The sequence below is a fragment of the Petromyzon marinus genome, unplaced genomic scaffold, assembly GCF_048934315.1.
Source record: "Petromyzon marinus isolate PM22_M1 ecotype Great Lakes invasive population unplaced genomic scaffold, UKy_Petmar_22M1.pri1.0 PM_G_Scaffold_74, whole genome shotgun sequence".
Taxonomy (NCBI): Eukaryota; Metazoa; Chordata; class Hyperoartia; order Petromyzontiformes; family Petromyzontidae; genus Petromyzon; species Petromyzon marinus.
Window position 1 is genome coordinate 380,962 of NW_027423029.1, and position 11,977 is coordinate 392,938.

At 44.7% G+C, this 11,977-nt stretch overlaps 1 long non-coding RNA gene across 1 annotated transcript; it reads left to right on the plus strand.

Annotated features, from left to right (window-relative positions):
- Nucleotides 1-7,710: 7,710 nt before the first annotated feature.
- LOC142920759 (uncharacterized) lies at nucleotides 7,711-9,633 on the plus strand. Its single transcript, XR_012939030.1, has 3 exons — nucleotides 7,711-8,131; nucleotides 8,582-8,676; nucleotides 9,553-9,633. It is a non-coding gene; the product is annotated as an uncharacterized LOC142920759 (long non-coding RNA).
- The last annotated feature ends 2,344 nt before the right edge of the window (nucleotides 9,634-11,977 follow it).

Below are 11,977 nucleotides of genomic sequence, written 5' to 3' on the forward strand. Positions count from 1 at the left end.
GGCTCCCGAGGCGGCTTCAGACTCCGCCGAGAGGCCGCGTCCCCGCACGGCCGACGCGGGCCCACGCTCTTGACGACGATGCCTACGCAGCCGGGAAGGCAGCAAAAGTGGCAGCAGCCGTGTGCCGGCTCCGGCCGTGCTCACCCCGCGCGAGAATGAGATCATCTTCAACGTGCTGGGCCGCAGGTGTCCGGTGAGTTGGTGATTAGGCCGGAGGCTTTACCCCTCTTTCCTAGCCCCTGCCGGCCGGCCGCCCTGGGACGAGCCCCGGCCGGGGGCAGCGCCGGTCCGTGCTTTGATGTAGCGTGGTTTGATTTGAACGATTTTAACTGAAAGGGGGCTTGTGTATTTAGTAATTGTTATTCTTTACATTCAGCGTTGGTTGTGTGTCATTAAAAACGTCCACTGGTTCTCTTTGCTAAGTATATATCAAATGTGAATACTAATTGTCTAACTCAGTGGTTCTTAACCTGGGTTCGATTGAACCCCAGGGGTTCGGTGAGTCGATCTCAGGGGTTCGGCAGAGCCCCCGCCACGGAGGTCCGGACACACTTGAATTATTGTGTAAATTTGTGATGACACACACGGCCCGCATGGCCATCACTGGCTGCAGATGATCATGCTACACTGCTTGGCCAATCAGCGCTGCGGGGAATTTAGTGCGTACTCAGTAGTCAACGTGTGACTGTTGTTGTCGTACGTCGTGTGATTTCTTTAATATTTTATCCATACTAACTATGTCGGGCAAAAGAAGAAAGTGGTCGGACGAATATGTACAACATGGATTCTCATGTATCACGGAACGTGATGGGAGTGAGCGTCCTATCTGCATGATTTGCAACGCCAAGTTGAGCAACTCTAGTCTTGCACCGGCAAAACTAAAGGAACACTTCTTGAAGCTGCATGGAGACGGGGAATACAAGAACACAACACTTGCTGAATTCAGGGTGAAGAGAGCCAGATTCGATGAAAGGGCCACTCTGCCTGCTCTTGGATTTGTACCTGTTAACAAACCGATCCTAACAGCATCGTACGAAGTTGCTTACCTGATCGCAAAGCAGGGCAAGCCACACACCATTGGTGAAACACTTGTGAAACCAGCTGCATTAAAGATGGCGAATCTGATACTCGGAACAGCGGCCGAAGGTAAATTATCCCAAATTCCCCTTTCAAATGACACCGTCAGTGACAGAATAGAAGACATGAGTAAAGACATCTTGGCTCAAGTAGTCGCGGATCTGATTTCAAGCCCGGCAAAATTCAGCCTTCAACTCGACGAAACCACAGACGTTTCTGATCTAAGCCAGCTTGCTGTTTTTGTACGCTATGTGAAAGACGACATGATAAAAGAAGAGTTTTTATTTTGTAAGCCTCTTACAACAACAACGAAGGCAGCCGATGTGAAGAAGCTTGTGGATGACTTCTTCAGAGACAACAATCTTTCATGGGATATGGTTTCTGCAGTTTGTACGGACGGAGCTCCAGTCATGCTGGGAAGAAAGTCTGGTTTTGGTGCGCTAGTAAAGGCCGATGCACCACACATCATTGTGACGCATTGTATTCTGCACAGGCATGCGTTGGCAACAAAAACCTTACCTCCAAAAATGGCAGAAGTATTAAAAACTGTGGTGGAATGTGTGAACTATGTGCGAAAAAGTGCTCTGAGGCACCGCATCTTCAGTGAGCTGTGTAAAGAAATGGGCTCTGAATTTGAGGTACTTCTGCTCCATTCTAATATTCGGTGGTTATCCCGGGGACAGGTGCTGAATCGTGTTTTTGCCATGCGTGTGGAATTAGCCCTGTTTTTGCAAGAGCACCAACACTGACATACAGATTGCTTCAAAAACCCTGAGTTCATTCTCATTTTAGCGTACATGGCTGATATATTCGCAGCTCTCAATCATCTCAATCAGCAGATGCAGGGTGGTGGAGTCAATATCATGGAAGCGGAAGAACACCTGAAGGCTTTTCAAAAAAAGCTACCGTTATGGAAACGACGAACAGAGAACAATAACTTCGCAAACTTCCCGCTTCTGGACGACTGTGCAAGTAAGATCGAAGATGTGTCTGGAATCGGAGATATTTCTGTATCCACGGAACTGAAGCAAACAATTGCCACGCACTTAGATGAGCTTACAAAGTCTCTCGACAGATATTTCCCTACAAGAGAGTCATATCCAGCATGGGTGAGACAGCCGTTCACGTTTGCTGTTGAAACAGCAGATGTCAATGATGAATTCCTCGACGAAATCATTGAAATTCAGCAGAGCCAGGTTCAACAGCAACTCTTCAGAACAACAACGCTCTCAACGTTTTGCTGTCGACAAATGAACAAGTATCCAGTTATTGCTAAGAAAGCCCTGGATTTTTTTATACCATTTGTTACAACATATCTTTGTGAGCAATCCTTTTCGAGGATGCTGGACATAAAAACGAAGAAAAGGAACAGACTTTGCTGTGAAAATGACATGAGAGTGGCACTTGCCAAGGTGAAGCCACGCATATCTGAACTGATCTCTCAAAGGCAACAGCAGAAGTCACATTGATTTCCAGGTATGTAATTTGTTGTGAGTTTATGCATTGTGTTGGTTTTATTCTTTGAACAAGGTAATGTTCATGCACGGCTCATTTTGTGTACCAGTAAAAAACATATCTATGTCTTGAATTTGAAAAAAATCACATTTTATTTTTCACTAAAGAGGGGTTCGGTGAATGCGCATATGAAACTGGTGGGGTTCGGTACCTCCAACAAGGTTAAGAACCACTGGTCTAACTATACATTTTCTCTGTGATAAGTCTGTTTTTGGTACTGCAACATTGTCATGCTTGTTGTCAAAGATACTATATAGTTTTTTTTTTCCTGATGTAACTTTGCTTGGCTTGAGACTGTCAATATTTAAATGTGAGGCATAGTTGCTTTGCATGCAAATAACCACGCTACAAAGTTGTTGTAAAATACCAGCCACATAATCTTTATTCCAATATACAGTGAACAGGTTTGTTTATATCGGTGTTGACTCATTTGTTGTTGATCAGATGAGCCGTATGCCTGAACAGTAACTAAAATAACACTTTATGCTTGAAATTAAACTCGCCTAGAGGCACCATATAATGCATGTGTCAGAAGGAACTGGATGAACTTTTAAACACAGCAATACATATATATTTTTTTCTATAGTATTGTGATAATGTAAGCAAGTCGCATTCTTACGATTAAATGTCAAGATGAAAATACGGTGGGACAGGTAAAGGCTGTTATGTAATGATAGGATAAACGTGTACAGCCCTAATTTAATACACTGCTGGACAAGGGCCTTCTGACACTGCGGGTCACCGAGTTTTTGTTTAACCTTGCACCTTGCTGCTCAGTGTCGGCTGGTGGAAGCATGGAGCAAAGATGGAAGAGCATAGACATTACAACATTGGGTTTTTGCCAAAACTGCTAACTGCTGCCCACCCTGTCGTCGTTACTGCAGCTTATAACAACATGTGAGGGGGGTTGACTATTGTGATACTTTCTCTGTAAGTTATTGTCATTCACATCAAGGACTCCTGCATGCAACCAGATTTTCATAATTCTCTACGCTGCCTGTAACAAAAAAAACATTAATGTCATTACAAAATGACCGATACTCTAGACAGTTAACCTAATAGCAATTGTTTGTACGGCTTTAATTTTACATAATTTCTCGAGCACCATTCTACCAGCCTTTCCCTGAGTATTATACAGCTACATTCGAGTGTATACAATGTATTGCGTTTTTTAGTTATTACCGAGCCTTTTCAGTTTGTAATACCTGTGTAGTGGATTCAACTGAGTCGCAGATATTCTTCGTGGAGGCAACATATTTATTAACACCAACACATAACACAAGGGGTTACTGTCCCTTTACCAGATAACCTATGGTGGTGGACCACCAGGCTAACTACGCTAGTTACCGGGAGTAGCTACAACGGACAGGACCCTCCCTAGCTGGGGTCCTCGTCCACGTGTTGGTGACTTCTTCTTGGACGTAGATCTTCAGATGACGGTAGCAACGCTGAACCTCGGTCCCTGTGCGGACCCAGTTTATATGCTGCTGGGTCGCGGCTGGCCAAGACCACCTTCGAGAAACCTCTTGTTGTTTCTCGGCCCTTCCCTAGGAGCTTACCCTGACACGTGACCACCCCCAAGCCCCCTCCTGAGGCCCCTGTGTAGATCTTACCCGCCACGTGCCTTCCGGGGTCAACCAGAGTGCCATGGCCGAGGGTAACCTCATCCCATGGCTGACACTCCCACACTCCCTCCTGTAGGAGTCAGTACTGCGCGCCACGTGTGGTGCTACTGCGCTATTCCAGCGCTCACCTAGCCCCCCTAGGGCTGGTACTACACCCACCTACGGGGTGTTCGCGATGACGATGCATCGCACGCCGTGCCCCCCTAGGGCTGGTACTACACCCACCTACGGGGTGTTCGCGATGACGATGCATCGCACGCCGTGCCCCCCCTAGGGCTGGTACTACACCCACCTACGGGGTGTTCGCGATGACGATGCATCGCACGCCGTGCCCCCCTAGGGCTGGTACTACACCCACCTACGGGGTGTTCGCGATGACGATGCATCGCACGCCGTGCCTCGCTAGGGCCGGCACCACACAGTGACATCCGTGATGTTACTACGCCTGTAATAAAATAAATATATGGTGTAGAAATGTTTTGCTCCTTTGCAAAATCTCATGCAAATACATTGTTAAGTCAGTTTAGGTGCATTATATAGTAACGACAATGATAATACATGTACCCTAATACACTCAAAAGTATATTATTCAAGTTATAACAAACAGGTCCTTGCAGGGTGGGCTGGTAGGAACATTGGAATTTTTTTTACACCCAACAGCACGAGATTTCACTTCGTTAAAGTATTGAAAGGGGACGGACGGACACATTAATCTATTGCAGGCTGGTACACTCAGTTTACAACTTCGTTCCTACCAGTATAACACTTCATTTATCTAAACAAGTCTCACCGAGTCTCAAGATCTCAAGAAGACATTTTATGTTTGGCCATTTCCTCATCTTGTAGGTTTGTTTGTGAGAAGAAATCTGAGTACAGGGATAAACTTTGCCTATACCAGCAGGTAACACTTAAATACCCATACATAAAAGTAAACAAAATACTGGGTGTACACTGGGTTTTAAGTTCAGCTGGGTGTCTCACATATGATGATGATGATTGAATTATCCACCATGTTGGATTTTGGCATACATTGCTGTATTTCAATAGTGGTAACTTTATATATTTAAAACGTATTATAAGTTAACGTAACTTTTCAATGAAATAGCATCAGAAGTTAGAACGTCCAATTGATATTTATTTTGTCTTGGAGACCCTTACATGTAAGAAAGGCATGAGGATTATCAGGGGCTTTAAATTGGAATTACAATGATTTTAAACTGTAGCAGTTTTAAATTAAAACATGAACAGGTTCAATCCAAGATGAACAACAGTACCAGGCGGCAATCCTTCCTACTTGGCATATCAAAGCCTTGCTGCTATCATCATGTTTATAATTTAGCATTAGAGCTGCAATTGACCTTTTCCAAATAAGAACAGGCATGGGTGTTCAGTAATAACGATACCTAATAATGGAGCATCCAGCCAGGGAGGAGGGTACTGTGTGATAGGTCACTCAATTCAAAATGGAAAGTCGTGACTTAATTTTCCAGTTGACGCTAGACTTAGTTTGTCATCCCCCTGGGATCAATGAAACAATCACACGAGTACCACTTGAGTGAACACTAAGTAGAGAGAGCGGCCTCTCTTAGTTGCATACACTTTCACCATTGAGCAACTTGCTTTGAACCCCCATTCACTTATTGTCAAATATTGCTTTTTGTCCGATAATAAGTTAACTTACCAATAGTAATAGGTTTTTACCCTTTTAGCTGGCACAAAAAATCTGACACCTTTATACAAGGGATCATGTTTGCAATAACCACAACACAAGCAGTCAAAAATGCAAACAAAAAGAAACAACTCTGATAATGATATTGGCACTGTCCTTGAATTTGATTGGTCCACAGCCGAGACGGCTTTTCTTATAGCCTAGTCTCCACTGGTGTTGGACCAGATGACACCATAAGGCGTACAACTCAAAAACAACGCACCATCAGGGAGTATTGAGAACTCGGGGTAAGCCTTTACATCATGAGACCTTTGCCAGTAACAAGATATAGTAATAGGTTTTTACCCTTTTGGCTGGCACAAAAACTGACACCTTTATTCAAGGCATCATGTTTGCAATGACCACAACACAAGCAGTCAAAATGCAAACAAAAAAGAGACAACTCCGATAATAATATTGGCACTGTCCTTGAATTTGATTGGTCCACAGCCGAGACGGCTTTTCTTAGAGCCTAGTCTCCACTGGTGTTGGACCAGATGACACCATAAGGCGTACAACTCAAAAACAGTGCACCATCAGAGTATTGAGAGCTCGGGGTAAGCCTTTACATCATGAGACCTCCTTTGCCAGTAACATGACATAGTAATAGGTTTTTACCCTTTTAGCTGGCACAAAAAACCTGGCATCTTTATACAATGTTTGCTGTTTCCGGTTGCCAAGAATTGAGACAATCATCCAAACGATTTTGTTTGGCCAATTTATTGCTGCAGTGTGACTAATTGTGGATATGCAAAGATTTAATACAAACACACTGCTGAGGGCCTCGCCAAACTATTGCAATCGCTCATGGTCCCGTAACTCGCTCGTGGTCCCGTAACGTACAAATCCACCGAGCACCTGTACGCGAGCTGATTTAATCACTCCATCTCTGAACATCTCTAGGATGCTTTCCAATCCTTGACCATTGGCTGCCATCCCTTCACGTGTCTTGTGCACCTTGGTGATAGCATTACTTTCTAACAAATGGTAAAAAATACCAAATATACGAATAATTTTAGTTCTTGCTTGCAGTGCAGTATACTTTTGCATCACCTTTCCCCGTGTATGTGTGTGTGCGTTGTGTCCGTGTGCATCTGCAGAGCAAGGCGACGGCGGTGGTACAGGTCTTCTTTATAGAGTGAAGGGTTAGAGTTCACAGTTATAATTAGAGGTTGGAGTTTGCCATACGGGCAAGTGTGATACAGTTACGGTTTAGGAGTTAGAGTTACGGTTGTGTATTAGGGTTTGTGTATTAAGGGTTAGTGTTCGGTATGACGGGTTAGGGTTGCCTATCAGGTGTTCGGGTTATGCTTGAGTAATAGTATTTTGATGTTTGGGTGAGGGATATTGCTCAGGTTATTCGATTGCACACAGCGTTGGTGTACGGTGCTATTTCAGGAATATTTTGATATTTTTTCCTGTATTTTCTGTTTGCACAGTCACATAATCACTTTAAGATGTTTTCTTGTTCATGTTTTTTGTTTGTTGCGGTTGCACCCGATTCAAGAGCCGAATGGCTCACAGGGCTATACCAAATAAAAGAACTATAAACTATGAACTATGATTGGTTGACCTATGAATAGAGTACCCGTTATGCTCCTGATTTCATCAGGTCTCAGAAGCTAAGCAGGGTCTAGCTTGGGGAGTGATTGGATGTCCTAGCATTGGGTGGCCACCACGTGCTATAAATGGTGTAATAGCCATTGTGAGCATTGGAGGGCAGTGTAGAAATATATTTTCTTTTGCAGTCTCCCCGACCTTCACCAACCCACACTGACCAGCGTTTTAAAGTATGGTTACATAACCCTCATCATCCATGAGGCATTGAGAGGCCTTTATCAGCCAGTGGATTAATACAAATGGGTTCTACATGAACATGGTTAAGTCTGACGATTATGTTCAATGGAATAGTGGATTGGAATAAACATGTGTGAGTGGGTCAGTGAATGAGTGAGTGAGCGGGTGCACAAGTGAGTGAGTTGGCAGTAAGCAAGTAAATGAAGGGGCTTGTAAATCAACATGCACAAGAGCGAGTGAACTGGTACTGTGAGTGGGAAATGGTAATCATTGAGAGGATGAGTGATTCGTTGAGTTGATAAATTTGATCCTTGTTCCAACCCCTCCAGGCCACCACCATCAAACAGACACAACACCGACACCATGGACAGACAACTTAAGTGGGCTGATATCTTGGAGCACTATGAGAGTAAGTTACATATACCTACATAAAATAGTTTGTTAGAATCAGAATATTTATATATTCTGGAGGATTCTGATGAGCTATAAACTTACTTTTCACAAATTACTACGAAATGCAGAGGAGAACTCCCTAATAATGACATTCAGTAGAACTGGCTTGGTGGGTAAGGGATTAGACACTGATCCAGCATGGCAGAGAATGTTGATTAAGCTCTGGGTTTCAGCAACCTATAATTATACTAGGGTCTCAAGTTTATGGAATGAATGATCTCAACATGCTCACAAAAATATGACATGTAAAGTGTTAATACGATGTGATGAATATTTCTCAATAGCAGGGCCTGTAGTGTGATAAGAGGTAACTAGAGGGATCTCAGAATGAGTTCTGTGAAATCTCCATGTGCTTCGTTCTCTAATCCATTACTCATCCTTTGAATGAAATGTCTGTGCTCCGTAGCCCGGAAGTCGCAGCTCCAAACGACTACGTGGGGGGACATTATGGACAGAGTTGACCCTTTCCCGAACCAAGGTGACAACAATGGCGACCAAAAGGTGTGTATGTGATCGGTGAGGGTCAAAGACACCGTCTCTACATGATAGCACACCATGCCACCACACGATCAAACTACAACATGACTACACATCACATCAAGCCATTTCTCCACACCACCTTTCCCATCATACCACCCCAACATCTAGTCAATAACCCATCATAGAACCTCACCATGTGTCTACACCATCACATGACACCATCTCTCCATAACATTCCAACACATCACATCTAAATACCACCACATCATCTCCTGACATCACCCCATCTTGCCACCATGTCATGCCATATTCCACTTGTGCATGCACATAAATTGGCCTTTTTTTCAGGCAGTGACGCGACCTCAGTCTGTGAGCTCATTGGAAGGTGCTATTCCAGTTGCCCACTATGAGCGCTGCTTTTAGATTTTTCTAGCTTATGGGCAGCTAGATCCTTACAATGGAACATTCTCTGGCACCTATTGCCCGTGATGAATGTTGATAACAATCGCCATTAAATTATCGCAGTTGATCAAGGCCTCAATGGGGTTCATGAGGTCTGTGGGGTCGATAGGTGTCTGTGGGAATATATGAGGGTGTAACATGTATCATTAGTTTGTAGGGTTTAGGTGAATTAGGGGTTAGGGCTACATTAATTCTGTGTTCAAAAGTACTGATTGGTAAAGGTTTGTTTTAACATCGGGTGATTGTGTATATGTATGTGTGTGCTCAGCATATTTGCATGAGTCAATATGCATGTTTGCGTCCATGCATAGGTGTGTGAGTATGCATTTGTGTATGGGTGGAAATGCATGTTTGCGTGCGTGTGAGTATGATTTTGTGCATGTGTGTGCATGTCTGAATGTTCCTGTGCTTATCGTTGCGCATATGTACGAATAGAAGCAGCTCAAGTGTAGGCGCCCCAAGAACCAGAGGAGCATTCGGGAGGTGAATAACCTCGGCGAGGTGAAGCGTCTCGAGGAAGAGAAGCACCTTGCAGAGGAGAAGCACCTTGCAGAGGAGAAGCACCTTGCAGAGGAGAAGCACCTTGCAGAGGAGAAGCACCTTGCAGAGGAGAAGCACCTTGCAGAGGAGAAGCACCTTGCAGAGGAGAAGCACCTTGCAGAGGAGAAGCAGCTTGCAGAGGAGAAGCGGCTTGCAGAGGAGCGGCTCGAGGAAGTGAAGCGCTTAGTGGAAAAGTGCCTCAAAGATGTGAACCACCTCATGGAGAAGCGCCTCGATCAGTTAAAGCATTTCATGGAAGTGAAACGTCTCGAGGAGGAGAAGCGCATCACCAAATTGAAGCACCACTGCCTCTGGACCACGGCCACCAGCACCACCACCAGCACCACCACCAGCACCGCCACCAGCACCACCACCAGCACCACCACCAGCACCGCCACCAGCACCACCACCAGCACCACCGCCAGCACCACCGCCAGCACCACCGCCAGCACCACCGCCAGCACCACCGCCAGCACCACCACCAGCACCACCACCAGCTGCGTGTGTCCTGTGTGTATTTATTTTTATTATTATTGTTTACGCAGGATAAGCATCACTGAGTCTCAAGACCTTTTTTCAGCAGGGTCCTGCCAAGTTTTGTTAGTAATCGGGAACAAAATGACTGTTTTGATTTAAAGCTTTCGTGACTGCAGTAATTCATATTCTTAGTTCTTTCCGTAAAGTCACGTTGAAGGGAAACAACAAAAAATAATAAAATATATATAAAACAATAAAAAAATCGTCTCCCCCCTCCTCTTTTCAGAACATAGATGGACTAGTCCTAAATAAACTGCCAAATCGCTGCGCGTGGCGCTAACGGTTTTTTTTATAAATAAATAAATGCACCGTTTAAAAATACATTTATGCAAACCAACACACCTGAAGACGACCGTTTGTGTTATGGTCGAAACGTCGTGAGAATTTTTATTGTTTTATATATATTTTATTATTTTGTTGTTGTTTCCCTTCAACGTGACTTTACCGAAAGGACTAAGAATATAAAAATGACTGTTGTTTGCGATCCCAATTGAGTGATTTGCATTGCTTATGTGGGTTCAGTTATGGGGAGAAAGCTGCAGAGCCCACCCAGAACTAGGGGGAGAGAACAAACTCCGCACAGAGAAAGTGGCCCAAGTTGGGAATCGAACCCAGATCCCTCTAGTTATGAGGCAAAGATGTTCCAGCTCTGCCACCCGCACAAACACACAGACAATGCAAACCCCACATGTACATTCGGCGATAGAAATGTTCTCCATAATTGGTTTCTGGGTGAGACCACGTAACAATGCGGTCATACATTCACCATGTAACCCTACATCCACTATATTGTTGCCAGACTAATGCCCGCTTCCTGGCCAACTACCAAGTGTATTTTTACTGCACAAGGATAGCTGCCATTGGGAGGAGGGGGGTGCCCCCTTTCAAATGCATTGAGACGAGAAATGCAAGATGTGAGTGGCTCATCACGTGTAAAGCGCTCTGAGATGACATCAAAGTCAAAGGGGGCAACTTAGTCGACCACGAATCACCATAGATATTTTTTCCACAATCGTGCATGAGTGAAGCGGGCCAGCGATAGCGGGTTCATCACTCACTGCTTACAGTTCAGCTCTGGTGTCCTGCCCTGGGTATTACTGCTGCTGCGTAAACCACAAAGACACGCACACCCTCTCCTTCGTAGCAGACGTTAAAAATCTCCCCTGATGTCATTGGAAATGAGTATGCCATTGTGTGCCAGGGATCAATTATAATACACATATACAAATGTCACTGCAAGTTATTCGATTGGATTTACACAGCAATGCCAGCCACTACTGTGAAACTACAACAGTCTGTGTTAGATTCAGCAGCACCTTTCTTCGTGCTAGCCTTGCATTGAGAGAATGACAGCTGCAATGCCAAGCGTACTCACTGATTGTGATGTTTTGTGTGGTTATTAAATTCGAATTAATCCGCCACACAGTCCACCTACAGATTGTAAGGAGACGACTGCGATGTCTGCCGTAGCAGGAAGGTTGAACGGTGTCATGCGCGTCTCTTCACAAAGCGGAGCCAGCGCAGCAATCCTCGCAGGCCGTTGAAGAGGAGAGAGAGGTTGTGGAGAAGAAGATGAAAGAGGAAGTGAAGGAGGAGGTGAAAGAGGAAATGGAGAAGGTGGAGAGGGAGTTGGAGAAGACATGAGGAGATAGCGGTGGAGGACGAAGAGGACGACAAGGAGATGGAGGAGAAGATGGCTGTGGAGGAGGAAAAGGAGAAGATGGTGGTGGTGTTGGTGGAAGAGATGGTGATGCAGGAGGTCGAAAAGACGGAGAAAGAGAAG